Source organism: Hibiscus syriacus, unplaced genomic scaffold (assembly GCF_006381635.1).
Source record: "Hibiscus syriacus cultivar Baekdansim isolate YM2019G1 unplaced genomic scaffold, ASM638163v2 tig00111253_pilon, whole genome shotgun sequence".
Classification (NCBI taxonomy): Eukaryota; Viridiplantae; Streptophyta; class Magnoliopsida; order Malvales; family Malvaceae; genus Hibiscus; species Hibiscus syriacus.
The window spans coordinates 235,215-246,600 of record NW_024063036.1 but is presented as its reverse complement, the minus strand read 5'-3'; positions in this window follow the sequence as shown (position 1 = coordinate 246,600).

Genomic DNA, 11,386 nt, shown 5'->3' with positions numbered 1-11,386 from the left:
GATACCCTAATCAAGTTCATTTCACGTGAGGGGGTGAGTACTTTTGGCAATGGTCTCCTTTAGGCAGATGGGCATGGTCCCCTCCTGAGCAGCTTGTAGTTGGGCGTGGTCCCGAAAGAATCAGATGAACTAGGTGGTAGATATCCCCTCCTAGGTGAATTGCGGTTGAGGTCACGTGAAGACAATGATAGATGGCTCTTAAAAATATCATATTTCATCTTTATCGGTTCCAAAATGTCATCTGATTTGGCATTTACATTATGTCAGCAGTCTCAGCATGTCAAGGCAATTCCCTTTTGCTTATCTTTGCTCCCAAATCCTACACATCATCAAACAAAACACCTTCCCCATAACGCAACACTGTTTACAAAATAAAATGCCACGACAAAATATATTTCCACTACATACACAATATGCTCCTAAATGCATCTATATGATCCTATATGGGCTCTTAGACAGGCAATAACTTAAGTGAAAAGGCCCTAAATATAGCCTTTTTACAAAGTTATCACACCCCCAAACTTAAGTTATTGTTTGTTCTCAAGAAATGGATAGTATTAAGCAAAATAAAAATACCATGGCAAGTTCAGGTTCAAGCTAGTCATATAGGATAGAATTTCATCCCTCATAACAGTTGGCTTCAACACGCTATACTAGTTTGAGAAATCAGGTACAATCCCCTAGGGCAAGATCCTTTATGTGAGTGTGTGTGTGTTTGTATCTAGTCCATACTTAAAAAACCTAGAAATTTCTAAGCAAGCTCTCTTATTTTGCCATTCATTTACAAGTTTGCTCCCACATTTGTTTTTCAACTGCTACGAGGGGAGTCAGCCCATGATACATATCATCCCTTACTCTAGGTGAAAGGGAGCATACCTTCCACCCCTGAGCTAGTCAAGTAGAGTCATCCCGTGACTACTTTCATTTACTCATATAAATAGCTGCCATTTATTTAAATGCAGTATCCAGGCAATGCCGTGGCATAGAGAAATGTCCCTCTACAGATATGCCATAGTATTTATTCATTTCTTTTTCATTCATTTTTTTCATTTCATACGGGGTTTTTATCATTCATTATCAAAGTTTTAAGCCAAGACATGCAAGAGTTCTCTTATAAAAAAATCTAAGTTCCTTAAGTATGGACAACATACAATCGTGTATCCAAAGGTTTCAAAGAAACAAGTCCTAGAGTTGGTTTTATCATCCTCAACTATCATGTACCTTCAATTTTAGCCATAAACAGTTCATCATCATCGGGCATCATTAATTTATTCCATAAAACTAATATGAACACTTACTAATGTCATGGCATATTCATTCTACTAATGCTATAATGCAATGAATTAAGAACCCTACCTCCCCCAAACTTGAGAGAAGCATTGTCCTCAATGCTAAATAAAAATTAAGTAAAGAAAATAAACTACATGTTATGCAATGCAATGCAATACAAGGTACCTTGACTACTTATACTCGTGGTGGTGCGGTAGTCATGAAACGTGGGCGCTTGCACAATTGTGTGGAGCTAGAGTGTTCAGAATCTGATGTTGGTGCAGTAGGAGGGGTCCTAAGGCCTTCAGGGACTGGGATAGTTGAGGCTCCTCACGTCTAGAAACCATTTTCAACTGGCATCTACTCTTTCGTAGAGGAATTTACAGCGGTATTTTGATTGTACATCCTCAAGTGGCTCAGTGGGTTGCGGGAGTACTAGTAAGGTCCAGAGTTGGAGCTCAGTTTCTTGATATTCGGTTGTTGGCACAGAGTGAAATGAATCAGGATCTGCTAGTTCCTCATCATCAGCGGGCTAGTGAGCATCTTCTGATGCATTGGCATTCTCAGATGGCACAAGAGTGTATCAGGGCGCTACTTGATCTTGGGTTCACTTAGTGATCTCCTCTAGAGCATCTAGCTTTACCCTAGAATCTTGAATTGTATCAGCACGGGTGATTCTCTCCTCTTTTTCTTTGCCCTTGTTTTCCTTGAATCCAAGTAACATAGGAAGCTTGGCCTTTGTAATACCAGACAGCCCAGGCAATATCTTATCAAACTGCTTCTCTGGCACATTCTTCTTATGATATAGAGTCATAATGAGGTTTGGAAATACCAAGGCACTGGTAGGTCGCTTCAAACAAGTATGAACTTGTTTGAAATTATCTTGTCTATGTCAATGGAATGCCCTACCAAAATAGAGTACAACATACGCATCCTTTGCAGTGAGACCATGATGTTGTGGGTAGTAGGGAGAAGCTTCTGCTTCATGAAATGATTCAACAACTTAGCCCTCAGTTGTAGCCTCGTGCAATCCACTGATCGTCGGCTGACTTGGTTCCCTTTAGAAAACAGAGGTCTTCAGATATGCCATGGTAAGTCTCATTATCTGCCTTTTTTGCGAATGTGGTGTGGTTATCAACAATATCTTGCAAGTTAAAATAACGATTAATAGTCGAAGAGGTAAAGCGAATAGAAATACCACGAACCACCACGACATGTTTATTTGGGTCAATTAAGTTTACATAAAACTCCTTCACCAGAGAGGCATTTACATTCCCCGGATGCTTGGCAAATTTTTTCCACTGGTGTTAGTGAACGATGTCCATAACATCACTGCCGAGGTCGACATCTTCATCGTTGAAGAAAACAAAGCCTAACTCAAAGAAAACCCAACGGTTTTTTAGCACTTCAAATCGTTCTTGCGCAGCTTCATCGACGAAATACGATGGAGATGATGGAGCCATGCTTGAGGGACGTGAGTGCACCATGGTTTAGTTGACAAAGTAAAGAAAAATGAAAAAGCTTGAAGCTTTTTGGTTATGGCGTTCGGTTTAAAGGAGGGAAAAAAGATAAGATGAAGATAAAGTGGGAGAATAAAAAGGATAAAAATAAAATGAATGGTAAAATGGGGGGTTAAATAATCGGTGGATGGGGTGTTGATTGGAGAAAAAGATAAACATAATAAAAAAAGTGAGCCCTAATAACCCTAAAAAATCAAAAGGTAAAAAGGTAAAAAAATTTCCCTCCTATTTTGCCTTGTTGTTGCCCACACCATGTCCTTAGCCGTACGGGCTCACATACCTTCTGTGTGGGTCCTAAAAAGATGAAAAATAAAATAATTAACTGAAAAAAAACTAAATATAAAGTGATATTAATATAAAACAAAATAAAGTGTTATTTATGCACAGGAGTAAATCCAAAATGTAATGGCATATTCAAAATCCTTAGAAACTTCGACATCGTGCAAGAAGAGTGTCGATTTGTCACGCAAGGGCGGAGCTCCATGATAAGCCTTCAACAGCTAACTTTAAAAATTGACCCATCATCTATATTCTTGATATCAACAGCGCCATGAGGGTAGACACGGTGTACTTCAAAATGTTCGGACCATCATTACTTCAGTTTGCCAGGAAAGAGCTTCAACCTTGAGTTGAAAAGGAGCACCTACTGGCCAATATGAAAATACCTTGGTAAAAGCATTCGATCATGCCACTTCTTGGTTTTTTTCTTTGTAAAACTTGGTATTTTCCTATGTTTGTGCTCGAAATTCTTCTATTTCTTTCAGATCGAGTAATCGTTGCTCCCTAGCTAGTTGTGCATCAAAGCTAAGCTTCTTGATAGCCTAATATGCCTTATGATCTAATTCCATATGTAGGTGGCATGTTTTCTCATATACCTTCTTGAAATTCGATATTCCCAAAGGTGTTTTGAATGTCGTCCGATAAGCCCATAGAGCTTCGGCTTGTCCATTGGTTTGTGGGTGATATTCCGTGGCCATTTTATGTCGTACTCCATATTTTTTTAATGTCGTGGCAATTAGCTTGTTATCAAAATAAGTTCCCTCGTCACTGATGATGGCTCTAAGTGCTCCAAATCAGGTGAAAATGTTCTTGTGAAGGAACTTGAGCATGGTTTTAGAGTCATTACTCGGTGTGGCAATTGCTTTAACCCACTTAGATACATAGTCCACATCAAGAAAAATATACAAATCTCCAAAAGAAGATGGGAACGGTCCCATGAAGTCAATGCCCCACACGTCAAAGAGCTCAATCTCCATAATATTTTGCAATGGCATTTCATGTCGCCTGGAAATGTTCCCAGTGCGCTGGCATCTATCACACACTTTACAAAACTCATGAGCATCCTTGAACAGTGACGACCAATAACAACCTGATTGGAGGACCTTAGCAGCAATCCTCGCACCTCCAAAATGTCCTCCACAGGGGGTTGTGTGACAATGGTGTAGAATGTCTCTTTACTCCTCCTCATGGACACAACGTCGAATTATTTGATCAACGCATTGTTTGAATAAGCATGGCTCATCCCAAAGTAGAACATGGCATTATGCTTGAACTTCTTTCTGCCCAGTCTGTTCAATTCATAAGGCAAATACTACTAACAAGAAAATTGACTACGTCAGCGTACCACGGAATTGTCGTGGCATATAAAATTTTCTTATCAGGGAATTCTTCTTGAATATCTAAAATGTCATGGCATTAGAATTGTTCTCTAGCCTAGATAAATGATATGCAACCTGGTTTTCAGTACCTTTTCTATCTAAGTCAAATTCTTGTAGTAGTAATATCCACCTAATGAGTATAGGCTTGGCATCTTTCTTGCACTAAATATTTTATAGCTGAGTGATCAGTGTGAACAATGACTTTGGTGCCTATCAAGTATGGCCTAAACTTGTCAAATGCAAATACCACGTCAAGTAATTCCTTCTAAGTGGTAGTGTAGTTTAGTTGTGCTTCATTCAAAGTATGACTAGCATAATATATAACATGAAAAATTTTACCGCTGCGTTACCCAAGAATAGCTCCCACCGCAAAATTGCTTGCATAACACATCAGCTCGAATGGTGATGTCCAATCGGGGGGAACAACGATGGGTGCAGAGATAAGTCTTTGTTTCATTTCTATAAATGCCATGACAATTTTTATCGAACACGAAGGGTTGATTTTATTAAAGCAGTGTGCATAAGGGCTTAGATATCGTGGAGAATTCCTTGATGAATTTTCTATAAAACCATCATGTCCAAGGAAACTCCTAATGCCCTTGACAGAAGTTGGTGGGATAGCTTCTCGATCACCTTGATTTTGGCTTTGTCCACTTCAATACCCTTATGAGAGATCTTATGGCCTAGCACAATACCTTTGGTCACCATGAAGTGACACTTTTCCCAATTCAGCACGAGATTGGCCTCCTCACATCGCTTGAGTACGTTTGCCAGATTACCGAGGCATTTCTCAAATTCATCTCCAAAAACGGAGAAGTCATCCATAAAGATTTCTAGAAAATCCTTAACCATGTCAGAAAAGATAGCTTGCATGCAGCGCTGAAAGGTTACCAGGGCATTACATAGTCCAAAAACCTTCCTCCAAAAAGTAAAAGTGCCATAGGGACACATGAACGTAGTCTTCTCTTGGTCCTCTAGTGCGATGGCAATTTGATTATACCCCGAGTATACGTCCAAGAAGTAGTAAAATGCCTTGTTAGCTAGTCAATCCATCATTTGATCGATGAAGGCAAAGAGAAGTGGTCCTTCTTGGTGGCCTTGTTTAGCTTACAGTAGTCCATGCATATTCACCACCCGGTGGCAGTGCATGTTAGCAACAACTCATTATCCTTACTTGTCACCACGGTCGTGCTTCCCTTCTTTAGCACACATTAGATGGGACTCACCCAAGAACTGTTAGAGATGGATAAATCACTCCAGCATCAAGCCATTTAAGGATTTCTTTCATCAAAACTTTCTTCATGATTGGGTTTAGTCTTCTTTGTGGCTCTATAGATTTGCCATGGCATTTTTCCAGCAGGATTTTGTGCATGCAAATGGCGGGACTTATCCCCTTCAGATCTACCTAGTCTATCATAACAGTTTCTTGTGTTGTGACAAAACACTTAGCAAAATACATTCTTGGTTAGGAGTAAGGGCAGAGGAAATAATAACATGTAAAGTTTTATTACAACCCAAATAAGCATATTTAAGATGTTGTGGAAATTTCTTTAACTCTAGTGTAGGTGCATGTTGTAATGAGGGCTTAGGAGGAACAAACTCATCGAAATCAAGAGGTTCAAAATGTGTACCTGGGCTAGCTATGAGAAATCTAGCTTGTTGCTCCTCTAAAGAAAAGTCATTGGGCTCCTCAACACTTTCTTCTTCAATAAGCCTCTCATACTTTTTAAGCTGAATGAGATTGTCATGGTAAAATTGATAAGCTTCTCTTACTATCAATGAATCTGCTTCAAAAATGCTCTGGCATTCTTCAAACTCATCCATGTACTTGAGAGTATGGAAAACATTAACAGTAACACATTGGTCGGTCACTCTCATGGTAAGCTCACCCTTCTCACATTTGATAAGAATATGCCTGGTAACTAGGAAGGGTCTCCCCAAAATTATGGGTATGTGGCATCAACCTCGTAATCCAGTGTAAAGAAATCTATTGGAAACACAAATTTGTCCACCTTTACAATGACATCCTCGATTTGCCCCTCGAGACGAACATGGGAGTGATTGGCTAGTTACAAGATAATAGAGGTGGGTCTCGCATTTCCTATTCCAAGCTTCACAAAGATTGATTTAGGCATTAAATTCACGCTTGAGCCAAGGTCACATAGTGCCTTCCCAACATAATTTTATCCTATCGAACATGGAATGATAAAGCTGCATGGATCTTGTCGCTTTGGCGGTAACTTGCTTAAGGTTTATCAGTATGCTTTTACCATGGCAAATGTCTCATACTTCTTAACTTTTCTTTTCTTGGTAACAATCTCTTTGAGGAATTTAGCTATGTCGACATTTATTCTATAGCTTCGAGAAAAAGAACATTAATATGGAGTTGGTCCAGAATATCGACAAACTTCTTGAATTAAATGTCATCATTATGCTTCTTCAGTCTTTGTGGGAAATGAGGTAAGGGTCTGACTACCTTTACTGAAGGGGCGAGAATAATATTTGTTGTGGCATTTGTGTTTGCTCCCTCAGTTGCTTTACTGATGAACCCTCATCCTTATCCTCTTCCACTTGCGTTTCTTTTAACATTTCACGCTCAGCTTGCACGGTTACAAGGGGTAAATCATTCTTCGATCTTCCCCCAAACTTGTCTTGAACATTGATTTGGGTGTCACTCTATAGAGTGAGTAAACTGTATTGCTCCTTTCCATGAGGTTTAGTGACTTCAGTTTCACTCAGCAGACGACCTGGTTGATGTTCTTGTAATACTGCGCCAATTTGACCAACCTGACCTTCTAACGCCCTCAGAGATGAAGTGTGGCTTTAAAGCAAAGCTCCTTGGTTTTTATGTAGGTTGCATGGTCTTCGTGGTTGTTATAAACTCTTTAATTGTGTCCTCTAAATAACTTGTGTTAGATGAAGATGGCCCTCCCTTGTTAGAATTATGCCATGGCATATTTGTTTGAAAACCTTGGGAGTCATTGAAATTCTACTGCCGAACGGGCTGACTAGCATTGCTAGTTCCTTGATTTCCCCACGACAAGTTTGGATTTCGATGCCATCTAGGATTATATGTGTTAGAATAGTGGTTGTTGTTGTCTTGATTGTAGTTTCCTACATAATTGATGGATTCTTGATTGGTCGGGCACTCACTCTAATGATGATTGCCATGGAATAATAAACATGCTGAATTGGTTGCCTTCACTTCTTTCACCTCACTTGGTATTTGTATATTCTTTAACATATTGGTTATAACAGTAAGTTAGGCAGACACATAATCCTTAGTATCTAACTCGAATGCTCCATGATATTTTCGCCCAGTTCTAAGCCTTGTAGATGGGAATTGATAATCATTGTTGGCAATCCTGTCCAGAATGTCGAATGCCTCTACATGTGATTTATTGAGTAATGTCCCATTTGTCAAGGAATCTAGCATCATTCTCATGGGCGCATTTACTCCGTTATAGAATATTACCACTTGAGTCCAATCTTGAAAACCATGATTTGAACATTTACAAAGCAATACTTTATATCGATCCCAACATTCATACATTGATTCGTCATCAGCTTGACGAAAAGAAACAATTTCGTTCCTCAGTTAGTTGTTCATGTTTGGTGTGAATTATACCGCAGTAAAAAACTTTTGCACAGATCAGTCCAAGACTCCATCGAACCCGTTGGAACACCACTCAACCAAGCCCTTCCTCGGTCACGCAGAGAATATTGAAATAGCTTTAACTTTAATACATCTTCGTGCACTCCTTGTTGATGGAAAAAATCACACGCCTCTAATAAGTTACGAATATGTTGTCTGACATCTTCATTTGGCATGCCCCCAAATTGCCCTATAGAATTTAGCATATTGAACATGACAGGTTTGAGCTCAAAATGGGTTGCCTAAATCTCGGGTGCCACAAATCCTGGATTTAAGTCGTCTAAGATAGGATTTAAGTGATCATAAATGGCACGAGATCTGGCTGCAGTCCCACCATTCAGAATTACCTCGGCATTCTGATCTTCCTCTAGACCAATACCTTGATTTCCAATTTCATACATGTTTGCATGTTGAGCACGTCTAATGGTTCGGAATTACCTCGGCATTCTGATCTTCCTCTATACCAATACCTTGATTTCCAATTTCATACATGTTTAACTGGTTATAATGGCTCGTCAGAGTGTCTTCTGGTCATACACCAAGAAAAACCTGAAAATGATAAGGAAAATAACAAGTAAAACTATATATAAAAAAATGAAAAGTAAAATAAAAATGCTATGACAAAACTAATTAACTTCTAGTTGCCAATATCCGCAACGACACTAAAAACTTGTCCGCAAATTGTGACTACTAAATATGGTCGCGAAAATATGTGTAAGTATACACAATAGAACAAGTAATATAGTGATGAGTGAGTATCGTATCTACAGGGATTAGAGGAAATTTATAAGTTCAGTTAAAGCAATTTACTATTTCACCTAAGTATAGTTAGTGATGTTATATACAAATGAGAATGATGTGGCAAAATGAAATGGATGTTGGTGGGAATGGAATTATGGTGTAATGGAATATGGTGGAAAATGGAAATGTCGTGGAAAATGGGATGGAAATGTCTTGGCAAAATAAAATTGAGAGTAGTGAAATAAATTGAAAATGCGAAGGCAAAACTAAATGTAAACACTGGATTTGATTATAATGACTTTAGACTCCTCACACAACAAGCTACTATGGGAATGAATGATAGGAGTCACTTAGGAAATTTAATTTTACTTCTCAGGATGGTCTTACTTCTATGCCTTATCTTCCCGACATAGTTTACTAATGGTGCCCTATGATATCTCTAGTCAAGGGACTCGACAGGTTCAGGATGCCATGGCAAAACCTATTGGCGTTAACAAGTGTAGGGATCCTATTGGTTCAGATAACAGGAATGTCACGACAATACCTTTTAGCAGCAGCACCAACATCTAACCTCTCGACCGAGCACTACTCCTTTTAGTCGATTGAAATCCTAGCCTTATGTCTATTGTTGGATTAGGCCTAGTTACTACCTAGAACCCCTTGCTTATGTGGATCCTCCCTAGTTTCTCTCGAACACTAAGGACATGCTACTTAGTTATTCTCTCAAACTCTAATCAATCTCCTAAGGAATGGCTACTTTCATAACTACTACAACCTTAAGGCATTAAACATCATAAATAAAACAAATAACAGCATACAAAAACAACCATACATTAAAATAAAACTTAAATAACCATAAGGAACTCCCACCAAATAAGACTAGTTCATGGTGGGGTTTGAATATTCAAAGCAACAAGGCATGAAATTAATTCGTTCCATACAACCCAAATAATATAAAAAGAGCAAACATCTAATGGAATGAGGAAAAGCCTTCGACGTGCACTGTCGGAGCTCCCCTCGGCCACCACAAATTGCCCTAGCTTGCTAACTCCTCTAGGACGCCTAGCTCACCACTCCCTCTAGCTTGTTAATGGAGGAATGACACGGCAAAAATGATTGACAGAAAAAGGAAAAACCTTTTTCTCTCTGAAATTTAGCTCAAGGTGGCGTGTGTAAAATCTTTTTCTTTTGATGGCTTCATCTCCTATTTATAGGGGGAATAAACCTAGGAATTTGTGTTAAAATTCTTACGATACCCTTCACGTGAGGGGGTGAGAAGTTGTGGTAGTGGTCCCCTCCAAGGTAGCTGGGTGTGGTCCCCTCTTGGGCAGCTTGCAGCTGGGCGTGGTCCCGACAGAATCAGATGACCCAGGTGGCAGATGTCCCCTCATAGGTGACTGGCGGTTGAGGGCACGTGAAGACAAGGATAGCTAGCTCTAAAAAATATCATTTTTCATCTTTACTTCTTTCAAAATGCCATCTGATTTGGTATTTGCATTCTGCTCAACAGTCTCAGCATGCCAAGGCATTCCCTTTTTCTTATCCTTGCTCCCAAATCCTGCACATCATCAAAGCGAAACACCTTCCCCATAACGCAACACCGTTTACAAAATAAAATGCCATGACAAAATATATTTCCACCACATGCAACAATATGCTCCTAAATACATCTATATGATCCTATATGGGCTCTTAGACACGCAATAACTTAAGTGAAAATGCCCTAAATATGGCTTTTTTATGGAGTTATCAGGTACTAGAAGAACAATACTGATATTGTTCTTACAAGGAACAAAATAAGGAAATTTTGGTATAGGATATCGATGCTCATTCATTGAGTATCAATACTGTATGCCCAGTTTCGAGACTCAAAATAGGGGTATCGAGACCAATTTTCTATTATCTAATTTTTGGTATCAGTACTCACAGAGAGTATCGATACCAAGGGTAGCGTATCGATACACCTTATAGAACTATCGGTGCTGAGTTATGGTTTTTCAAACATTCGAAGAAAAATTTGGTATTGATACCCTGGATAATATCGATACCCTAGTACTAGAGTATTGAAATTGGTCTAACGAATCGATACTGCCATTCCAACTTAGCTTAAAATTAGTCGCTAGTATTAATACCCGAGATGACTATCGATACTAGTGAGTCGGTATCGATACCAAGGGGTTTAGTATCGGTACCCGCGTACATTTTTAGACAAATAGTCCAAGAGAATTAGAAGAAATGTTGAGGGATCCAAAAGCACTTGAATTACTCTAAAATAGAACTACAACTAAGAACAGTAATAATAATCAATTAAAGCTATAAACAATAATCATCTAGGATGACATAAAACTACCTTGGTTGATGCTCGGAAAAACAATCAGGACACCCAAGTTACTTTAATAAATGATATGGTTTCGAGAAATAGAATTGTCTAGATATCCTTAGGTAGTGCGCGAGGCACTTTAAATTGACTAACTAGGGCGCGAGGCTTGAACACACGTAAAGGGTGAGTTAGTCAGGTGTTGTTTCCAATGTAGAGATTCCAG